The 20,977-nt window shown below is 46.5% G+C and overlaps 1 long non-coding RNA gene across 1 annotated transcript; it reads right to left on the bottom strand.

Moving 5' to 3' along the window:
- Positions 1-306: 306 nt before the first annotated feature.
- LOC140407781 (uncharacterized) lies at positions 307-19,419 on the bottom strand. The gene is made up of 3 exons (XR_011939797.1): positions 19,284-19,419; positions 14,870-14,963; positions 307-1,765 (listed from the first exon to the last, which is right to left on the bottom strand). It is a non-coding gene; the product is annotated as an uncharacterized lncRNA (long non-coding RNA).
- Between the last annotated feature and the right edge of the window lie 1,558 nt (positions 19,420-20,977).

Raw genomic sequence — 20,977 nt, 5'->3', positions numbered from 1 at the left:
CCCCGGATTCGGTCGTAAAAATGTATTCTCCACCCGATCACCAATTAAGAAAGCATATGGTAATTTGGCTTTCATTAACAGGGGGATTGAGTTTAAGAGCCGTGAGGTTTTTCTGCAGCTTTATAAAACCCTGGTTAGACCACACTTGGAATGTTGTGTCCAGTTCTGGTCGCCTCATTGGAGGAAGGATGTGGATGCTTTGGAGAGGGTGCAGAGGAGATTTACCAGGATGCTGCTCTATTGATTTGTCTCGGTGAACCACAAGCCTTTCCCTTATATCGATCAAATGGCCACACAACCAGTTAGTTAGTTCAAAAGATGGTTTGTTTTACATACACAAGAGTTATCTCAACATGAAAACACAATATGGACTACGAGTTAAACTACACCTATCAGCTACAATAACCTAGACTTAACTTCAGGGCGACTGGCACTGTTCAAATGGATAAAGGCCTTTATCTGGATTTCACTTGGCTGGTTCGAAGATAGTGGCTCTGTCTCTGCTGGGCTCATCCGTCATGTAGCGATCGTTGGTCTTGAACTTAGCTGGCTGTTCCTGCTGCAATTGGGTAGGCACAGGCCGGATCCAAGAGAGACAGAACACATGGTTGTACTCTCTTTTATCCCTCTGGGATTTCCCGCTCTTTGGGGCGGTCCTTAACCTTGGACCCAAAAGTTCGACAAGGCTCTGATCAGTTTCTTTGATTTCGTCTAATAAAGGGGTGGGTGCCTTGGTGGCTGGGCGGGTCCTCAGCGGTCATTGATCTTGGCAGTTGTGCTTTCTGAGTAAGGGGAGTGGCGCCGATCAGTCTGTGGCTGTACCGGTTGCTTGATTGGAGTTCTATTGTCCTGGGAAAATGGGCAATTGAAATGTAAACGAGCGGGGGTTTCGGTCAGGTCTGGTTACCTGTGTTTTAGATACACATAGGCTGTGTATCTGTCTGAGTACTGGGTTGGCCATAATTCCCATGGTTCTTTGCAGGTGGCTATCTTAGATGGCTACATTCCGCCCTCTTGATCCTGAACGCGAAGCATGGTGGATCACACTATTGATCCCTGTTCATCCTTGGTGGACCAGTCACCCTTGGTCAAGGCAGAGTTCGACTCTACTTTACCTTATGGTTTGCGACACTTACCTAATATTCCATTAATACATTCATAAATTAATTAATCTTTTATGGTTACTATAATTTAGGTCACTATAAAGATTTAATTTATCCGCACAGTTGATCTCTAGCTAACATTATCTAAGCTACTCTCGTGCTGCTGGCGAACATCAAAGAACTTATATACAGTACGAAATTTAAAACAGCAGCATCACATTTCTACTTAATTCTAATAAAGTTAAAGAGGTACATGGTTAATTTTTTAGCAGCGATTGTTACATGAGTTCATTTTGTTGAATTCCAAAGAAGGGGGCTCGGACTGTTTATATCGGAGAGTGGGCGGCTTTTGCTCGCCATTTACAAAGTCGGAGCGTCTGAATGACACTGTAAATTACTGCAATTACTAGAAGGGCCTCTACTATGTATGGAAGGGGGTTCCATTAAGCAATGTTTTCGCACCAAGTGGGGGTATCGATGTCTGTCTTTATGTGTGGTGTAGTGTCCGGGCTGGTGGTGGTCTGTTGGGTGGTAGTGTTCGGGGCTGGTGTGGGGTTTGATACAAATGTTTGTTGCGCGCGCAGTTGCAGAAGTCCAGCGATGATACAAACGCATGTCAGCAGTCCTTGCTTCATCATGTGTTGTCTGTTTTCCGGGTGATCCTGGGGGTGCAAGCATAGTATCTGTTATTATCTTTGGCTAATATCTCGTTTTATTAGTCTTTCTCTCCTTACTCCAATTACCCGTTATGATTGTCATCATGTGTAACTCCCTCATTTTTTTTTTGAAATACCATTTGTGGAGACAAGAAATGCAAATTTTTAAAGCACAGAGACGCTTGTGGTCGATGTGGGGAGTGGTCGGACAATTTCTTCGACCAGTCTTTTCTTTACTTGCAACCAGTGGTGGTTGAGGCTTATCTTAACCAGCTGAATTTCAGGGCGGCCAGTTTTATAGATTTTCGTCCCAGGGCTCAGAGGTAGTTCGCATGTAGCAGCGTGTATAGCAGCAGTGATCAGCAACCAATTGTGTCGTACGTGTAAATAGCATGTGGGGAATGACCAGGGGGTCGTGGGAGGTAAAGGAAAGAAGGGGTGAGCGTATGGAACGTGGCAACATACATTCTTTATACCACAACCAAAGGGAGAGTAGAGAAGGTGAAACTAAGGCCTGCCAAAGGCAATGCAGAGTGCAGAGGACCATTCCAGAGCGGATGAAGTGAAGGGAACATGAGGTGCGTGTGGGCCGCTGCGGGAGAAGAATGGGTGGAATCCCCTGGTAGGGCGGGGGTTAGTGCCATTGCTCCACTACCTGAGTTTAACTGATCGGATGAATTTGGGGTCCTCAGATAGGGCGGGGATCAGTGCCGTGATTCCCTACCTGGGTGACCTGGGCGAACGGGAAGAGTGTGTAGTCGTGTGGAAACCTGTCATAAAGACTGGGAGAACAGTGATCTGTTTCCCAACAAACATGTGCCTTTAACTGACATTGGGCATCCTACCCTCGAATCAGAAGAGTAATTTGTGTTGGGCGACAATAATTAAAACCATGTGGTAGAAGAAGAAGGAAAAAGGCGGGCAGGCTCCATCAGAACGTTGGACACCTTAATACTTGGGCGGTGTCTCTTTCTCATCATCTGGACACCTCAGAGTTCTGTACCAAACAGTGTTGTAAAAGTGTTACCGAAACGAGACTCAGTATCTGAATCATCACCATCTTCCCATTCCCAGACTCGTGTCTGCCGTTTTTGTGCCTTGGCTGCATGGCCCATCAGATGGTCCGAATCGTTGTGCCGTATCAGTCTGCAAGAGTTGGCGTGGTACCAAAGAGGGTTTTTTTGTGAGGCGTAGGGGCTGTGGGACTGGAGGGCAAGTTACTGTGGTCAGGCGGTGGATGTGGCGGTGGCTGGGGGAGAGCATATAGGTGGTCAAAGATATCTAAGTCGTGGTTCCGGGGGCTGGGGAGACTGGTGGCAGAGAGATCGCGCCAGTGTTCAGGGATAGTAATCAAATCTGGGAGGCTCTCGCTGTCATCGGAGTCAAGTGCAAGGTGAAAGTCTGTGCTTGTGGGGGGAGACAAGTTCGGGTCTGTAGGCGTAGACAAGGGATAAATGCCGGCATGGCTGGGGGAGGGTTGGCGTAGGGGTCGGACTAGGTTGTCGATGGGTGCGGCATATTCGTCTCCTATTGCCAGAGAGATGTAGTGGGAGTGGCTACATTGTGATCTGTGGACTTTGAGTTGGTTGATGTGGAACCAATCAGTTTTACCATTGGGGTACGTTATCTTGTACACAGAGGGGCTCACTTTGAAATGGAGTAGGATCCTGCAAGTTTGGGGGAGAGGAAAGAACTGGGGTTGTAAAGTGAAACCATTACTTGCTGACCAACTGTGTACTCTACGGTGTGGACGATTTTGTCAAAGCAGGCTTTACTCTGCTTCTTTCTAGCGCCTAATCGGACAGCTGCAGCGAGTTGTGCCGTCTTAATGTTATCTGTAACCTGTTGGACTGCTTTTTCGTGGGTGAGGGCGGTGATTGTGGGGCTTGCCAGATTGAGGCCTAATAAATATTCAATACCCTTCATGGGCCGTCCGGTCATGAGAGTGCAGGGGGTGAAACCTGTGGAACTGGAAACGGTGTTCCAAATAAACATGAGAGCAAATGTGAGGACTGTGTCCCACGTGGTATTGTTCTGTTGCACCATCTTCCTAATGGCTGCTTTTAAAGTTCGATTCATTCTCACGACAATGCCACTGGATTGGGGATGATATGCTATATGGAATTTCTGCCTGATCCCAAAAATTGTTAAAACATTTTGCATGACTCTGCCGGTGAAGTGGGAACCTTGGTCTGACTCAATGCTGCGGGGGAGACCCCAGCGTGTGAATATCTGTTGGGTCAAAATCTTAGCGGTGGCCTTTGCTGTGTTTGTCCGTGAGGGAAATGCTTTTACCCATTAGTAAAGGTGTCGATTACAACCAGCATGTACTTGAAACCGTTTCTCCAAGGGGGAAGGGGGCCAATGTAGTCGAGTTGCAAATTTGTCCAAGGGCCATTCACAGGTCTTGTGTGATGTAACTGTCCTTTCTTTGAGTAACGTCCAGGATTGTTCTGAGCACAGATAAGGCAATTCTAAACATAATGGGTCACACCGCTTTTTAAATCAGGCCAACAACACAAAGGTCTTAAATGGGCAATGGTATTGTCTATCCCCTGATGTCTGTGTCCGTCATGAAATTGGTAAATGAGCTGGTTTCTGTCCCTGGTGGGGACCACATAAATTCCGTTTTTTAAAACTATGCCGTCCTGTTCAGTCAGTGCGTCCTCCCATTTATCATAGGGGGCTGGGAAGGTGACGTCTACAACCTGTTTGAGGGTGTCGTTTGCTCTTTGGGCTTGAGATAGATCCTCAATATTGGTCTGGGAAACCTTGACTGAGTGTATTGGTTCGCTTTCGGGTGGCTGCCAGAAGTGACCATGGCGTGATCCTGCTTTAGCTAAGGTGTCTGCCTTTACATTACCGGGTGGGGAGGAGCGATGATGGCTTCTTACTTTAATGATACCATATGTGCGATCTGAGGCTGTCTTGAGAATGCGCTTTAACAACGGGGCAGAGGGCAGGGGTTTTCCATCGGCTGAAACAAAACCTCGAGATTCCCACAGGGGCAGGAATTCTGTTAAGCTGTTGCACACATACAGGCTGTCTGAGTGTATGTCTGTGGGAGTTGGAAAAGAGTCGGGATGCTGAATTACAAAGGCTATGGCTGTGAGTTCTGCTGCTTGTGAACCTAGGTGGCTGGGCAATTTTAAAGAGATCTCTTCTACGCATCTTCCACGTAAATTCCACAACCAGTAATTCAAGCTCCATTTTTGATTGTGGAAGAACTGTCTACATACATTTTTTAAGTATCCCCTGTGGTTTGGGAATCCTGTGTCTTACTGTCTGCTCGTGGGTGTAGTGACTTTGGGATAAAGGGTCCTATATGGTGTTGGGCTGCTATGATCTGGCACTCATGTGGGGTCCCTGCATATTGGAGATTATCAGTCAGAAATGTGTGGGTTTTGGTGCGTTTTACCGTAATGTCCCTGTCTTGTAATAGTAGTGTCCAGCGAGCTGCTCTGATTTGGCTGGCTGAACCATCCTTTAATCTACCGTCTAGTAATAGTTGCATGGGGGTGTGCTCGGTCAAGATCGTGACTGGGTTGAGGCCTGTGATGTACGCAAAGTACTGTACTGGCCAAAAGACTGCAAGCAAGTGCCGTTCGCAGGCTGAGAATCCTTGCTCTACGAGGTCTAATACTCTTGAGGCATAGGCTCCAGGCCCTAGGTGATAGTGTCATTCTTGCAGGAGCACTGCTGATAGGGTTCGGTCGGTGGTTGCTACTTCTATGGCATAGGACAAGTTTGGGTCTGGAACTTGTACAGCGGGGGCTGTGCCCAGGGTGCGTTTTAAATCGTCAATGGCGTCTGTGTGCTGCGGAAGCCATTCCCATGGTGTGTTCTTTTTAAGGAGCTCTGAGAGTGGGGCTGCTTTGGTGGCAAAACCATCTATATAATTTCTGCAATATCCTACCAAACCTAGGAATAACTGGAATGCAGTGACATTTTGGGGCAGGAGCAATTTAACGATGGACTTGATCCGTTTTTGCTCAATTTCTCTCTTCCCATGGGTGATGATGGTGCCTATATAAAGAACCTTTTCCTTTAAAATCTGGGCCTTTTGGGAGTTTACCATACATCCGATTTATTGCAGTAGGCCTAGTAATTCAGATAAGAGCTCTACGTGTTCCTCTTTTGTGTCCGTTTGCAAGAGCAGATCATCTACATATTGTATTCGGCATTCGGATCAGGAAAATTTAGAAAGTCCGTTGGCCAATTGTCGGTGGAAAATGGAGGGGGAGCTATGGAATCCTTGTGGGAGGCATGTCCACGTGTACTGCTGCCCTTGAAACGTAAATGCGAATTTATACTGGCAGGACCTGTCTAACGGGATGGACCAAAAGCCATTGCTGATGTCCAGCACTATGAAATACTTTGCCTGTACTCCCTGTTTGAGCATGGTCGCGGGACTCATGGCAACAGTGGGGGCTGCTAAAGGGATTACCTTATTAAGTTCTCGGTAGTCGATCGTTAGTCGCCATGAACCATCGGGCTTTTTCACTGGCCAAATTGGGGCATTATTTGTGGAAGCTATGGGTCGAATAACTCCTTGGTCTAACAAACTGTTAATAACCTTCATAATCTCACCCTCGGCTTGCTGTGGGAAACCGTATTGCTTTTGCGGCTTTGGATTGGGACCTGAAATCTTCACTGCACCTGGGATCTTTCCACAATCATGTTTGTGTTGTGCGAACGAAGCTTTATGATTTATGAGGACCTCTCTAATCATCTGGTCTGCACTAATTGTTTGCGGATTAAACCAATAGACCTCTACTGAGCAAATCCTGTTTTCATAATCCCCTACCGTGAGCGTAGCGAGAGCCCTAGCTGTTTTAGCCATTTGCCAGACACATTTGTTTACTGGATCAAACGAAAGGTTATGGGAGCTCATAAAATCAATGTCTAAGATGTGCTCTGCAGTTTGGGGTAAGTCAACTAAAACGACGGGGTGTTTGGTGCTAATGTTCCCTATCTGGATGGGTACGGGTGCTGTGATATATCCTTGTTGCATGTGGCCTGTGAATCCACTCAGGGTGATGGTGTCTGTGGTGGGCCATTTGTCCTGTTGAAACATGGTGGAGGAGTTCAAAGTGGTGCGGAATCCTCCTTTGTCCAAAAGGAAATCAACTGTATGTCCCAGGACTGTGCCTGTAACTACTGGTCTGCCTGATTTGTCCCAGCGTGTGTCACAGACCCAAGTTCAGGAGTCCGAACACCATCAATCTAGGGAGTTAAACGCTAAGTCGTCTGAACAGGCGCTAACATTATGCATGGGCCTAACATTGCTCCTAGGTGGAGGGTTTGGTTGTTGGTATCATTGATGGTTCGGGGGGGTTTTGTCGGCAATCGCGGGCGTAATGTCCTGTGTGGCCACAATTGTAACAACCTCGTGCTGCCTGTGCTCTTGGGTACGGTTCCTCGTGTCTACCCTCATTTATCCATGCTGGGTCCTGGCTAGTCCAAACTGGGTGCATGTTTGCTTCTATATCATCCTGATCTGTCTGTCGGTGTAGGGTTTGTTCCCATGCTCTAGAAAGTCATTTAAGTACCCAAACTTCATTGTGTGTGTGGTCTGCAGGGTCGTCGTTTACACAAGCCTTTTGACCTGCGTCTGTGGTATGCGAGACTAAGGTACGGGACCATTTAGTGGTGTCCTCCTCATTTAGGTGTGCGCGGTTCAATTGTCCGTAGACTGCCATGAAATGAATCCATAGATGACCAGCAAATGCGGTTGGGTGTTTTCCCTTCTTTTGCCTGTAGTGATTTAAACCCTCAACTGGATCTCCTTTGTTATACCCGATGGCATTTAATATGGCTGTTTTCATTTCCTGTAGGGTTCCCCCTGCTACATTTTGGGGTTCTGGCAAAGATGACCTTACGGACTGGCTAATGCTCATAACTATTAGCTTTACTTTCTCCCTCTCATCGAGACCGTACATAACTTTTGTTGGCGCACCTCCTCAAAGAAGCTGTGCGGGTCTGCGGTGGGCTGGAATGGAATAATTTTCATGCAAGCGTCTCTTAATTGGGTTATGGATAGTGGGGTGGTGTAAACAAAATCAGTCTCCTCCTGATCCGATGACCTGCGTTCTGTGGCAACCAGATTCATGGGGGTCGAATTGTGAGTGGGGGTGTGTGCTGCCTGTGCAGTTGGTGCTGCGGGTGCTTTTCTTTTGGGGTGTGGAGGGTTCAATTTTGATTTCCCGTGTGCTCTACGTATTTTGGGGCGCTGTCGTTTAACACTTGCCACTCGGGAGCATCTTCCTCATCTAAATCTTGCCCGAAAGTGTACCTGAAGCCATTCTGTGCTGAGAGTAGCGACTGTAACTTTTCTATCTTCTGTTGGCATTTAGCATGGTCAATGCTACTCTGCCTCTGTTCCTTAGTGGAGAGCTCTCAAAGCTGCTTTTAAATCTGCGCATTGCTAGTTAGCTGGGCGACCTGTTGTTCTGTTTCCTCTCTGACCAGGACTGCACGCTGTGTATCTTGGTAGGATTTATCATACTGGGTCTGGAAGCTACTAAGGTGAACTAGACAAGATTGATGTGCGTGTTTTACATCGGCCATTTCCTTGTCCTTAGCTGATAACTGTTCCCGGAGTTGCTCAATTATCTTCTCGCTTTTGTAACTGTTTTCCTTGTTCTTTCTTCCTTCTCAATTAACTGCCTACGGAGCATCTTCACGACCTCATCTGTGCCTCGCAACTGTGTCAAACAGGACACTATTGCCATCGGCTTTCTGACTTTCCCTACATTTTTCTTGTGGACCTCGCTTAGGTTCTCCCATCAAGTCTGTCCTATCTTTCCTGGACCTGACTCATCATTAGCGCAAAAATTTGACTTTCCCCTTTAAGTATTTCCTTAACTCTTCCTCCCATATGGGGCATTGCTCTGCTCTGTTGGTCGCTGCGACCTCGGGTTCCTGTGGATTCATCAATCTTTCCATTGCTTTGTGGCCATTACTTCTCTTATCTCTTTCTCTACTTTTAATTTAGGACAGGGGAATAAGGCAGTGATTTGAACAGCGGGTATGGCTTAAGCTATTTTCCGGCTCACAATCCCTCGATAGTTGTACACAATTCTCACGAGTTTACCTTACTCTTCCTGTTAGATACGCATGCGGTTGGTACACACTTCAGAAATTCGGTTATTTGGTCAATATGGGACTTGCACTTGTGGTTTTTTCTCTTTCTCGCAATTGGGTTCAAGGTTTGTGGGTTCTCTCGTTCTAACTGAGTCCCACCAGAGTCGCCAATAATGTTGCTCTATTTATTTATCTCGCTGAACCACAAGTCTTTCCCTTATATCGATCAAATGATCACACAACCAGTTAGTTAATTCAAAAGATGGTTTATTTTACATACACAAGTTATCTCAACATGCAAACACAATATCTACTACGAGTTAAACGACACCTATCAGCTACAATAACCTATACTTAACTTCAGGGCGGCCGGCACTGTGCAAATGAATAAAGGCCTTAATCTGGATTTCACTTGGCTAGTTCGAAGAAAGTGGCTCTGTCTCTGCTGGGCTCATCCGTCAGATAGAGATCGTTGGTCTTGAACTTAGCTGGCTGTTCCTGCTGCAATTGGGTAGGCACAGGCCGGATCCAAGAGAGACAGAACACATGGCTGTACTCTCTTTTATCCCTCTGGGATTTCCCGCTCTTTGGGGCGGTCCTTAACCTTGGACCCAAAAGTTCGACAGGGCTCTGATCACTTTCTTTGATTTCGTCTAATAAATGGGCGGGTGCCTTGGTGGCTGGGCGGGTCCTCAGCGGTCATTGACCTTGGCAGTTGTGCTTTCTGAGTAAGGGGAGTGGTGCCAATCAGTCTGTGGCTGTACCGGTTGCTTGATTGGCGTTCTATCGTCCTGGGAAAATGGGCCATTGAAATGTAAACGAGCGGGGGTTACCTGTGTTTTAGATACAGGTAACACAGTTACCTGTGTTTTAGATACACATAGACTGTATATCTGTCTGAGTCCTGGGTTGGCCATAATCCCCATGGTTCTTTGCAGGTGCCCTTCTTAGATGGCTACATGCCTGAACCGGAGGCCATGTCTTATGAAGAAAGGTCGAGGGAGCTAGGGCTTCTCTCACTGGAGCGAAGAAGGAAGAGAGGTGACTTGATAGAGGTGTACAAGATGATGAGAGGCATGGATAGAGTGGATAGCCAGAAACATTTCCCCAGGGCGGAAATGGCTGTCACGAGGGGACATAATTTTAAGGTGATTGGAGGATGATATAGGGGAGATGTCAGAGGTAGGTTCTTTACACAGAGAGTGGTTGGTGCGTGGAATGCACAGCCAGCGGAGGTGGTGGAGTCAAGAGTCATTAGGGACATTTAAGCGACTCTTGGACAGGCACATGGACAGCAGTAAATTGAACGGGTGTAGGTTAGATTGATCTTAGATTAGAATAAGTGGTCGGCACAATGTCGTGGGCTGAAGGGCCTGTAGTGTACTGTGCTGTACTGTTCTATGTTCTATGAAATCGGCGTTGGAAACGGAGAATCCCACTCACTATGTTTTAAAGAAAATTCCACGCAAAAGTATATTCCCTTGAAAGGAAAAGTAGGGCAAACAAATCCAAAGCTCCATGGATGGCAGAACAAATAGAAATTAAGATAAAGAAGGAAGACTGTGCTTATAACAGATGTCAGGTTAAAATGTAATTGCGAACATGACAGAAAGTGGTACATTCAGTAAGAGGAGCAAAGAGAATGAAAAAACTGTCAGCCAACATAAAAAACAATCCCAGCATCCTTTACAGGCAAATACATTGTGAGAAAAATTGTAAAAGGAGGAGTGGAGCAGATTATGGACCAAAAAGGAGATTTGGACATTGAGGGCATAGCTGAGGTATCAAATGAATACTTGGTATTCATCTTTACCGAGGAAGAAGATGCTCCCAGGCGACAGTGAAAGGGGAAGTAATTCAGGCATCAGAAGAGTTCAATATTGAAAAGGAAGAGGTATGGGATAGGCTGTCAATTTAAATGTTGATAAGCCACCAAACTGGCAGAGATGCATCCAAGGATACTGAGAGTGGAAATTATGGAGGCACAGGCCATTATTTTTCACTCTTTCTTTGACACAGGGAGTACTGGAGAATTACAAATGTTACACTCTTGATCAAAAGAAGAGTTTAAAGATAAGGCCAGAAATTACAGGCCAGTCAGCTTATCATCATTGGTGGGAAAACATCTCGAAACAATAATTCGGGATCAAAATAATACTCACAGGGACAAATGCAGGTTGATTAAGAAAAGGCACCAAGGATTTCTTAAGGGAAAATCATGGGGCGCAAACCAACAAAATAAAAACAGATTCCATTCCAGGGTGATTAGAGGGGTCATTCCCGTTGCTACCCATAATCTAACGGCACTCTGTTATTTGTTTCAGGCCTCAATGGGGAATGCCCTGTTGTGGCCACAATCAGTCACATTTCCTGCACTGAGGTATTCTATTTAAAAATGGTGCCCCAATTTCTCAAGCTCCCCGACACTACCGGCTGCGTCCTGTCCTGATTCCGGCGGGATGCAGCCGATAAATCGTGCCCATGTTTAACTAACATTCTGGAAATTTTGTCAAGAAGTAATAGAGAGGGTTCATAAAGGCAATGCCGTAGATGGACTTCCAAAATGCATTTGATATAATGCTGCTGTAAATTTAGGGTTCGTGAGTCAATTCCAGCCACCTAAATGATTTACAGGTAGTTTATTAAATTTATCAAGAAGTTTAGATATGACGCGTTAGCTAAATCAACTGGAAAGGCAGATAAGCCATGAAAGATGATAGCGGTTCATTGATCTCAGAGAGCATTGATCTCAGAGAACACACAGACAGTTGGCACAGATTGTGTTGATCTCACTAACTTGTGATGGCAGCATTCTGCTCTCCAGCCAAAGTGTTAGGGAACTCTACCTCCATCTTCCCTGGTCCTTCTTCTGCCTGAAGAAAATGGCTGCCAGGCGAGGATTACCCCCTGTCTCTGAGAACCTGTTGACATATTTTGTTTCCAGGGGCTGGCAGTTTACCCTTTGTCAATAACGCATTTGAACCTTCATCTCTCCCTGTTCATCACTTTAGTTTGATGCCACTTTTTAGCTTACCTCATGCTGAGGGTCATTTGCTTTCTCTTACTAGACACTTGTATAGTTAAAAGGGTACACACAGTGCTATCCTATGGACTTAGGGGTGTCAACATAGAAGCCTGAACCAAGAGATCTTGGCATTTCTTGGGATTATTTATATATTTTTCCAGAGGAAAAAAGAAAACAGTTTCCCTGCCAAGGTGGCTTTGTGCTCTGCCTACCAATTCCATAAGAATTCTCTACTTATTTTGAAAAGTATTATTTATTAAAGGTCCTATTTGTTATACCACGCAACAGACTTGTGAGCAAAATTATAACTCATGGAATAAAAGTGACAGTAGCAGTAGGAAATGAAATTGGCTGAGTGACAGGAAATAGAGAGTAGTGTTAATGGATGTTTTACAGACTGGAGGAAGGTTTGTAGTGGAGTTTCCCCAAGGGTCAGTGCTGGAACTTTGCTTTCCCTGATACATAGCAATGACCGAGACAATATCAAAGTTTGTGGATGATATGAAACTTGGAAGCATGGTGAACTGTGAGGAGAACAATGTAGAACTTCAGAAGGACATAGACAATTAGGTGGAGTGGGGCAGACAGGTGCAGATGAAGTTCAATTCGGATAAATGTGAAGTGATTAATTTTGGTCGGAAGAATGTGAATGGGCAATATAACATAAGGGGCACAACTCTAAGGGATGCAAGACAAGAAGGACCTGGGTGTATATGTGCAGGATAGGTTGAGAGTCTAGTTAATAAGAATGCAATATCCTGGGCTTTATTAATTGGGACATAGAGCACAAGGTCAAAGAGGATGTGTTGAAATTGTATAAATCACTAGTTCAGCCTCAGCTGGAGTTCTGCATTCAGTTCTGTCCACTGGCACTTTCAGAAAAATGTGAACGTAAGGAGAGAGCGCAGAAAAAATGTGAGAAAAATGTTCCAGAGATGAGAAACTTCAGTTATGAAGACAGACTGGAGAAGTTAGCACAGTTTTCCTTCGAGAACAGAAGGGTGAGAGAAGATTTGATAGAGGTAGTCAAAATCATGAGGGGTCTGGACAGAGTTGTTAGGGAGAAACTGTTCACAGTCATGAAAGGATCAAGAATGAGAGGGCACAGATTTAAAATAATTGGTAAAAGAAGCAAAAAAGATATGAGGAAAAGATTTTACACGCAGTGAGTGGTTGAGGCCTGGACTGCACTGCCTGAGAGTGTGGTGGAGGCAAGTTTAATCAAAGCATACAAAAGGGAATTAGACTGTTATCTGAAAGGGAAGAATGTGCAGGGTTATGGGGAGAAAGCAGGGGAACGGCATTAAGTGAGATGGATTGAATGTTCTTCTGCGCTGTAACAACGCTGAGATCTTGTGAAAAGGAATTTCAGGTATAGAATTGCATGTAGATCTTGTGCCAGCTAAATGCACAAAATAGGCAAAATATTGTGGATGCTGAAATAAGAACAGAGGATTTCAGAAAAACTCAGCAGGTCTGCCGTCATCTATCAGGAGAGAAACAGAGTTGACGTTTCATGTCACAGGCCCTTCGTCAGAACTGAAAGGACGAAGATAGAGTAAAACAAAACTGCAGCAAATAGTAGCAACTCTAAGAACAAATTACAGGTTGCTTGGATGTTTTGCATTGAGGCAATACCCGTACGGAATATTTTTTTTAAAGGAAAAAAGGTGGTTTAAGTGGAGGAGAAAGGTCATAATCTAAAGTTGCCAAACTCAGCGTTGAGTCCCGAGGGCTGCAACGAGCCCAATCAGAAGATGAGATGCTGCTCCTCCAGTTTGTGCCGGGCACTGGAACATTGCAGTCGGTCAAAGATCGACATGTGGATGTTAGAGCAAGGATTTGCATTTGGATTTTGTTTATTGTCACATGTATCAAGGTACAGTGAAAAGTATTTTTCTGTGAGCAACTCAACAGATCATTAAGTACATGAAAAGAAAATTTTAAAAAAATAAATAGGGCAACACAAGGTACACAATGTAACTACATAAACATCGACATTGGGTGAAGCATACAGGGGTGTAGTGTTAATGAGGTCAGTCCATAAGAGGGCCATTTAAGAGTCTCGTAACAGCGGGGAAGAAGCTGTTTTTGAGTCTGTACATGTGCGTTCTCAAACTTTTGTATCTCCTGCCCGATGGAAGAAGTTGGAAGAGTGAGTAAGCCGGGTGGGAGGGGTCTTTGATTATGCTGCCCGCTTTCCCCAGGCAGCGGGAGGTGTAGATGGAGTCAATGGATGGGAGGCCGGTTTGTGTGATGGACTGGGCTGTGTTCACGACTCTCTGAAGTTTCTTGCGGTCCTGGGACGAGCAGTTGCCATACCAGGCTGTGATGCAGCCAGATTGGCTGCTTTCTATGGTGCATCAGTAAAAATTGGTAAGAGTTAATGTGAACATGCCAAATTTCCATAGTTTCCTGAGGAAGTATAGGCGCTGTTGTTCTTTCTTGGTGGTAGCGTCGATGTACGTGGACTAGGACAGATTTTTGGAGATGTGTACCCCTAGGAATTTGAAACTGCTAACCATCTCCACCTCGGCCCCGTTGATGCTGACAGGTGTATGTACAGTACTTTGCTTCCTGAAGTCAATGACTAGCTCTTTAGTTTTGCTGGCATTGAGGGATAGATTGGTGCTGAGTAAAAATGGCACACAACAGGAAGTTGCTATGGTTGCAGACTGAGTGAAGGTGTTCCGCAAATCGGTCACCTAGTCTGCATTTAATCTCCCTAATGTAGAGGAGACCGCAATGTGAGCAGCGAATAAAATAAAGCAAATTGAAGGAAGTGCAAGTGAAATGGTGCTTAACCAGAACAGAGTGTTTGAAGCCTTAAATGGTGAGGAGGTGTTACACATTCTGAGATTACAGGGGCAGGTACCATGGCAAGGGGATGAGGAGTTGGGTGTGATGGAGGAGTGGGCCAGAGTCTGAAGGAGGGAGCAGTCCCTGCAGAATGCTGACTTAAATGCATGTCAGAGAGTGGATTTTCTGCCGTAACTCACCTGAGCCCAAAGCCTCCCTGCCACTTATATGGTACAAGTCAAGAGTGTGAGCCCAGATGGATGCAACTGCAACACCCCAAAGGAAGCTCATCACCTGAAATGGCAAAATAGTCCAATTAATCAGCCCATCAAGCACTACAAACATCCACTCTCTTCACCATTGGTGCACCATGTTCACAAGATGCACTGCACCAACTCATCAAGACTTCTTGCCCCTCAGTGTCCACAGATTTGCAGGTTAGGTGGTTTGGCCATGATCAATGTGCGGAGTTATGGGAATAGGATGGGGGAATGGGCCTAGGGAGAGTGAGTGCTCTTGCAGAGGGTCAGTGCAGACCCAATGGGCCAAATGGCCTCCTTCTGCACTGTAGGGTTTCTATGGAGAGCACCTCCCAAATCAGTGACCTCCACTTCTAGAAGGGTAAATGAGGCCAGTTTCACCACCATCTCCCAGGTCTCCTCTAAGTCACACACTATCCAAACTTAAAACATCTATCACTGTTCCTATATTGCTGTTGAGTTAAATTGCTGGAACTTCCTATCTAGCAACATTCTGTGACTACCTTCACTACATTGACCACAATGGGCCAAGAAAGTAACTCAATACCAACTTTACAAGGGGAACTAGGATTCGGCCAATAAATCCTGTCCTTGTCAGTTGTATAAGCATCCCATTTTTTTTTCAAAATTGTTGACCACAATAAATATTCTATGCTCTTACTGGAGAGCTTTAAGTGTAAAAGTGGGTTTAAGTGTTCCTTTGCATTCAGCCAACACAATGTTTCTTTGTGAATACAGTGGATGGCTGGTTCATCCCTTTTAATATGCCATGAAGATCCTATGATGTTTTTAGGAACTCATTTACTATTTTCAGAAGGTACAGGGAGGAGCTTGGGTCACTCATACTTCAACATGTCTGAGCAGGTGGGTCAGCCGGCCAGGAGCCTGCAGATATAAATTATTTAATGGGGTTGGAAAGATCAGAAATGCTCCTCCAGGCTCCAGAAAGCCAGCATGAACTGTTGCTGCTCAGGCGCCCCCTCCTCTCAAGATCGGATCCCCCCCCCCCCCCCCACTCATACCTATCTCTTTCTGACCCCACAAGCACAATTCCTGCTACATCAGCAGGAATTTCTAGGCTTAAGTCTTAAGAATTTCACAATCCTGTCGACTAATAAAGCACAGTTTGTGCTATGATCCTCTACATAATGATTCATTGATTATACAGAGATGCAAAGCAGAGGTCATGTACGTCTACGCAGGAATGATTTGAGTATCACTTCAAATCACTTTTCTACACATCACAGAAGATAGAATCACAGTGACAATGGTCACGATATGGGAGCAGCTTACCTGTCTGCTTTCCTGTCTGTGCAAAACCATGCTGTAAAGCTCAGGGTGTTTGCAAGCTTAAATGTTACAAAATAGCATAATTTGATTTGTTCCCCATTATTAAACTCATTTATCACTTGAGGGACAGGAGAGGTGAAGATGCAGGAACAGGAAAAGAAGTCAACTCTGGGGCTGCCCTAGCTACAACTGGACATTAATACATTAAAAGATAGTCTCACTGAGCCAGGAAACAGAAGAGGGGCATTGGAGGAGGATATTGTGATCAGTCATGTCAACACTGCAGAGAACATAAGGCAGGATAATGTGCCATGGTCACAGTCAGAGAGGATGTCATTTCCGATGTTCATTAGAGCATTTTCAGTGTTATGGCAGGAGAGGAAGCTGGTGGGAAAATTGGAACATGGGGTTGCAGAAAGAATAGGCACATATTTGGTGAAAGCATGTTCAAGGATGTTGGAAAGGAAAGGAATGTTGCTTGTGAGGTGGGACAAGAGTAGAGTTTTTGAGGGAGGAACGGCAGCAATTCTTTACAGTCTCAGAAGCATTACAATGTCAAGCAATATAGGGGCCATGAAGTGAGTTTGGTGGGAATGGGTTAAACAGAGCAGAACGTGGGTCCCATGGATAGGTTCACTGACAACTTTAGTAAGACACTTAAGGGCCTATAATTTCCTGGTCAACCTCTTTCCTTTTCTTGGCATTATCACCCAGTCACAATTGCCAGTTCCATAAATTTTTGGGAAAAAATCAAATTTGTACCTTTGCAATCTCCTTCTCATAAATCTTTATTGCACCAAAGCCTTCACATCATTCCACACTGCCAGGGTGCCAGTGGCAGGGCTACAGTGTTGAAAGAAGGTGAATGATCTCCATGCAGTCTCCAGACTTACTGCCCCCTCATCTCTCCCACTGCAACCCTTAAAACACCTATCACACCTCCACAGTGTCCTCTCTCCCAGCCACCTCATGGGTTCCCAACACTTGTCATGACGTCTCTCCTGCCATCCCGCCTATTCCCCATGGCACCCCCAGCACATAATCTGCTGCTCAGATGCATGCTCCGACTCACCTCACACACATGCCAGACTTCATTACCATCTGACCTGGTAGTCACTGCCTACGCTCTGTTTCATTGCAGGACAAACTCGAGCACAACCGTCATGATTGGACACAGCCTGCTGGAGTCAGAACCCTAACATCCTTTGAGGAGAGAATCTTTGAGCTGATAGGCGATGAGCAGGACCACACATGTGCAGAGAGTGAGGTGGCGGTACCAGACAAAAGTGGGAACTCTCAATGCATGCACCCATGGTCCAAGCCTCACGTGAGTTAACTTTCTTCCATCCCCTGTGATGTACTAATGCAGGTCAATCAGTCGACCAGCTTGGACCATTCCTGTGCCCTCTGGAGACCACAGACCAGAACTGCTCTGAGGGAGACATCTCAGTGACAAGCATTGAGGGGGCAACACAGCTGTCACCTGCACCGTCCAGCAACTCAGATACTCACACCTCAATAAGAATAACCAATAGGCTGGTTTCTGGATCACTCACTGATCAGCATTTCACAGCAGGTGGAGGAAGGAATGTCCCAGGGATGTAGCACTCTGAAGGATGCTGGAGCCCAGGACTCTGCTAAGCCCCTGGCCGATGACGTGCCCCTGGGTCCGGTCATGCCAGAGTTACTGGAGCTGCAAAGACAGAGTTAGAGCATCAGGAGTGGATGACAGAATCCCTCCTCAGACTGCAAGGTTGACTGGACAAGTCCCATCGCTTTCTATCTGAAGAGATGGTGCTGCCACTCCTACTCAACAAGGCCAACACAGCGAGGGTAACATCCACAATGGAGACCTTAGCGCAGGAGATGCACTCGATAGTGGGGATGTCCACTTCATGGTTCAGCTCACGCCCTCCATGACTGAGGGCATGAGCTCCATGATTCAAGTTTTCAACTGCATGGTGCAGACACTAGTGGCAATCCACGAGTGTCAGCCCAAGAGGACAGCGGGGCTTATGGATCTCATTGCAGCTACCTGTCTATCCCATGGAGGAGCTCAGGGACCCCCGGCACCCGAAGGGAGGAGGACGGCAGGAGCGCAGCCCAGTCCTTCCACCCAGGAGACCCTTGGGTTCCCCAGCCCACCTGACACCCTCCTCCTTGTGGGCGACACACCGCCAGTCCCGCACACCGAGGAAGACAGCACTGCAACACCCGTGCAGCCCAGAATAGGCCCTCAAGGTCCAGAGCCCCAATGGATGCCCACCAAGGTCATCTCAGGCAACACAGTGTGAGAGTCAGCAGGCCAATTCAACCTCAGCCGTGGATCCTGAGGATAGACCTAGATGTAATGGGATGTTAAGGAAGAGTAAGAAACTATGGGCACCTAGTGGGAATGGGTGAACCTAGGCACTAGTAGAGATAAGTGAGCTTTGTAATGCCGCACTTGTATTAAAAATCACTTTGTTCACCCATACAGATGCTCAATGGTGTCTTGTCATGTCTCCATGCTCTGCAGCCCCCATGCAAACCCGGTGCTTCATCCCTTTGCCGTGCGAGAACACAGTGCTATGTCTCTCCCAACTCCAACACTGTGGACACAAGGTCCCACCAGTCTCTCCACCCCCCCCCCCCCCCGCCCCCCCCCATGGAAGGTTCGCCCCCAGAATGAACGCTCAGACCTCTTCTGTCTGCCATTCTCTAGTTATGAAGATGCTAAGGGCTGAAAACACGTAGAGAGTCTGTCCACTTTGTCAGTAGGTGGAGAAAAACACTGGAGTCCCTGACCTCGGAACAGGCAGTGGCAGCTGAGACGTCTCATTCAGCCTCTTTGGGCCCCAAGATAAGCCGATTCATTGACAGGTCGCAGTCAGCCAGGAGTCAGAGATTTTGCTAAGGATAAGAGGAACAGCGCTCTGTTCTCAATGAAGTTATGAAGGTCATCATCATTCTCCGGCAGCATCCGGCCTATCGCTTTAGCGCTGCTAAGGCCTGTGAGTGACCCAGCCCCCAGGGTGCCGAGACTGAAGCCCCCCTCCCACCTCCGGGCCCAGGTTTCACTTACCTGGGTCCCCACATCCAGTGCCCCCTCTTCAATTTTACTTTGGAGGGTGATAGCAACCTGAGCGCTCACCTCCAATATCCCCTTCAGAGGTGAAGTCGCCAGGTTCTCGCTTTTATCGAGCTGATGGAACGTGATGTCACGCCGGCAACCGCTGAATATTTCATGAGGGAGAAAGTCCCGATGGGAGGGGTCGCTCAGAAGATGCTGTTATATTTAAACGAGGTTCCCGACATTGGCGAGACTCTTGTCACGCCACTGGGGAGGGGCCCGGAAAATTGTAAAATGCGATCTCACCAGCTAGATTCTCGCTGGATTTTGCGCACATGTGGCCATTCTCGCTGACGGCTAATTGCTGAAAATTGCCTGCATTGTGTCTATTTATGCCGCCTAGTGCCTCATATGCCGAGGCTTCTATAGATCTCATTTATGGCCCCTAATTAGCTACACCCCTCTTCTTACTGCTCTTTCCCTTTTTTTTATATGCCTATGGAAGACTTTTGGATTTCTTTTTGTGTTAGCTACCAGTCTCTTCTCACACAATCTCTTTGCCCCCCCCCCCCCCCCTTATTTTATTTTCCACTTCCCCTCTGAACTATCTGTTTTCAGCTTGGTGCTCTCTTTTAGGTAGAAGAAATAGTTTTCCTCAAGTGCAGCTGATATGGAATGGAAATAAAATTAAATAGAAGAGGTGAATGGGGAACAGAGTTTTGCCATCAGGCCGCATTTTGTGCCCTGCCTGCAATGTTTCCCACTACAGGCGGGAGTGGAACGTTCCACTCTTTATGTGGACATTGAGGTCCACATTTCACAACCATGTGGCCCATGAGACCAAATGCAAACCATTAAAAAGTGCTACTTACATTAGTAATGACAGACAGTGACGGCACAGTGGTTAGCACTGTTGCTTCACAGCTCCAGGATCCCAGGTTCAATTCCCGGCTTGGGTCACAGACAGTCTGCACATTCTCCCCATGTCTGTGTGGGTTTCCTCCCACAAGTCCCGAATGTGCTGTTAGGTAAGTTGGACATTCTGAATTCTCCCTCTGTGTACCCGAACAGACGCCGGAATAGAACATCGAACATACAGTGCAGAAGGAGGCCATTCGGCCCATCGAGTCTGCACTGACCCATTTAAGCCCTCACTTCCACCCTATCCCTGTAACCAAATAACCCCTCCTAACTTTTTTGGTCACTAAGGGCAATTTATCATGGCCAATCCACCTAACCTGCACGTCTTTGGACTGTGGGAGGAAACCGGAGCACCCGGAGGAAACCCACGCAGACACAAGGAGAACGTGCAGACTCCGCACAGTGACCCAGGACCCAGAATCGAACCTGGGACCCTGGCGCTGTGAAGTCACAGTGCTAACCACTTGTGCTCCGTGCTGCCCTTTGGGAATGTGGCGACTAGGGGCTTTTCACAGTAACGTCATTGCAGTGTTAATGTAAGCTTACTTGTGACAATTAAGATTATACTACAATAGGGGGGTGGCTATTAATAATAATAATAATCTTTTTATTGTCACAAGAAGCCTTACATTAACACCACAATGAAGTTACTGTGAAAAGCCCTGAGTCACCACATTCCGACGCCTGTTCGGGTACACAGAGGGAGAATTCAGAATGTCTAAATTACCTAACAGCACGTCTTTCGGGACTTATAGGAGGAAACTGGAGCTCCCAGAGGGAATCCA

Source organism: Scyliorhinus torazame, chromosome 2 (assembly GCF_047496885.1).
Source record: "Scyliorhinus torazame isolate Kashiwa2021f chromosome 2, sScyTor2.1, whole genome shotgun sequence".
In the NCBI taxonomy this organism is placed as follows: Eukaryota; Metazoa; Chordata; class Chondrichthyes; order Carcharhiniformes; family Scyliorhinidae; genus Scyliorhinus; species Scyliorhinus torazame.
This window is presented reverse-complemented; position numbering and strand designations above follow the sequence as displayed.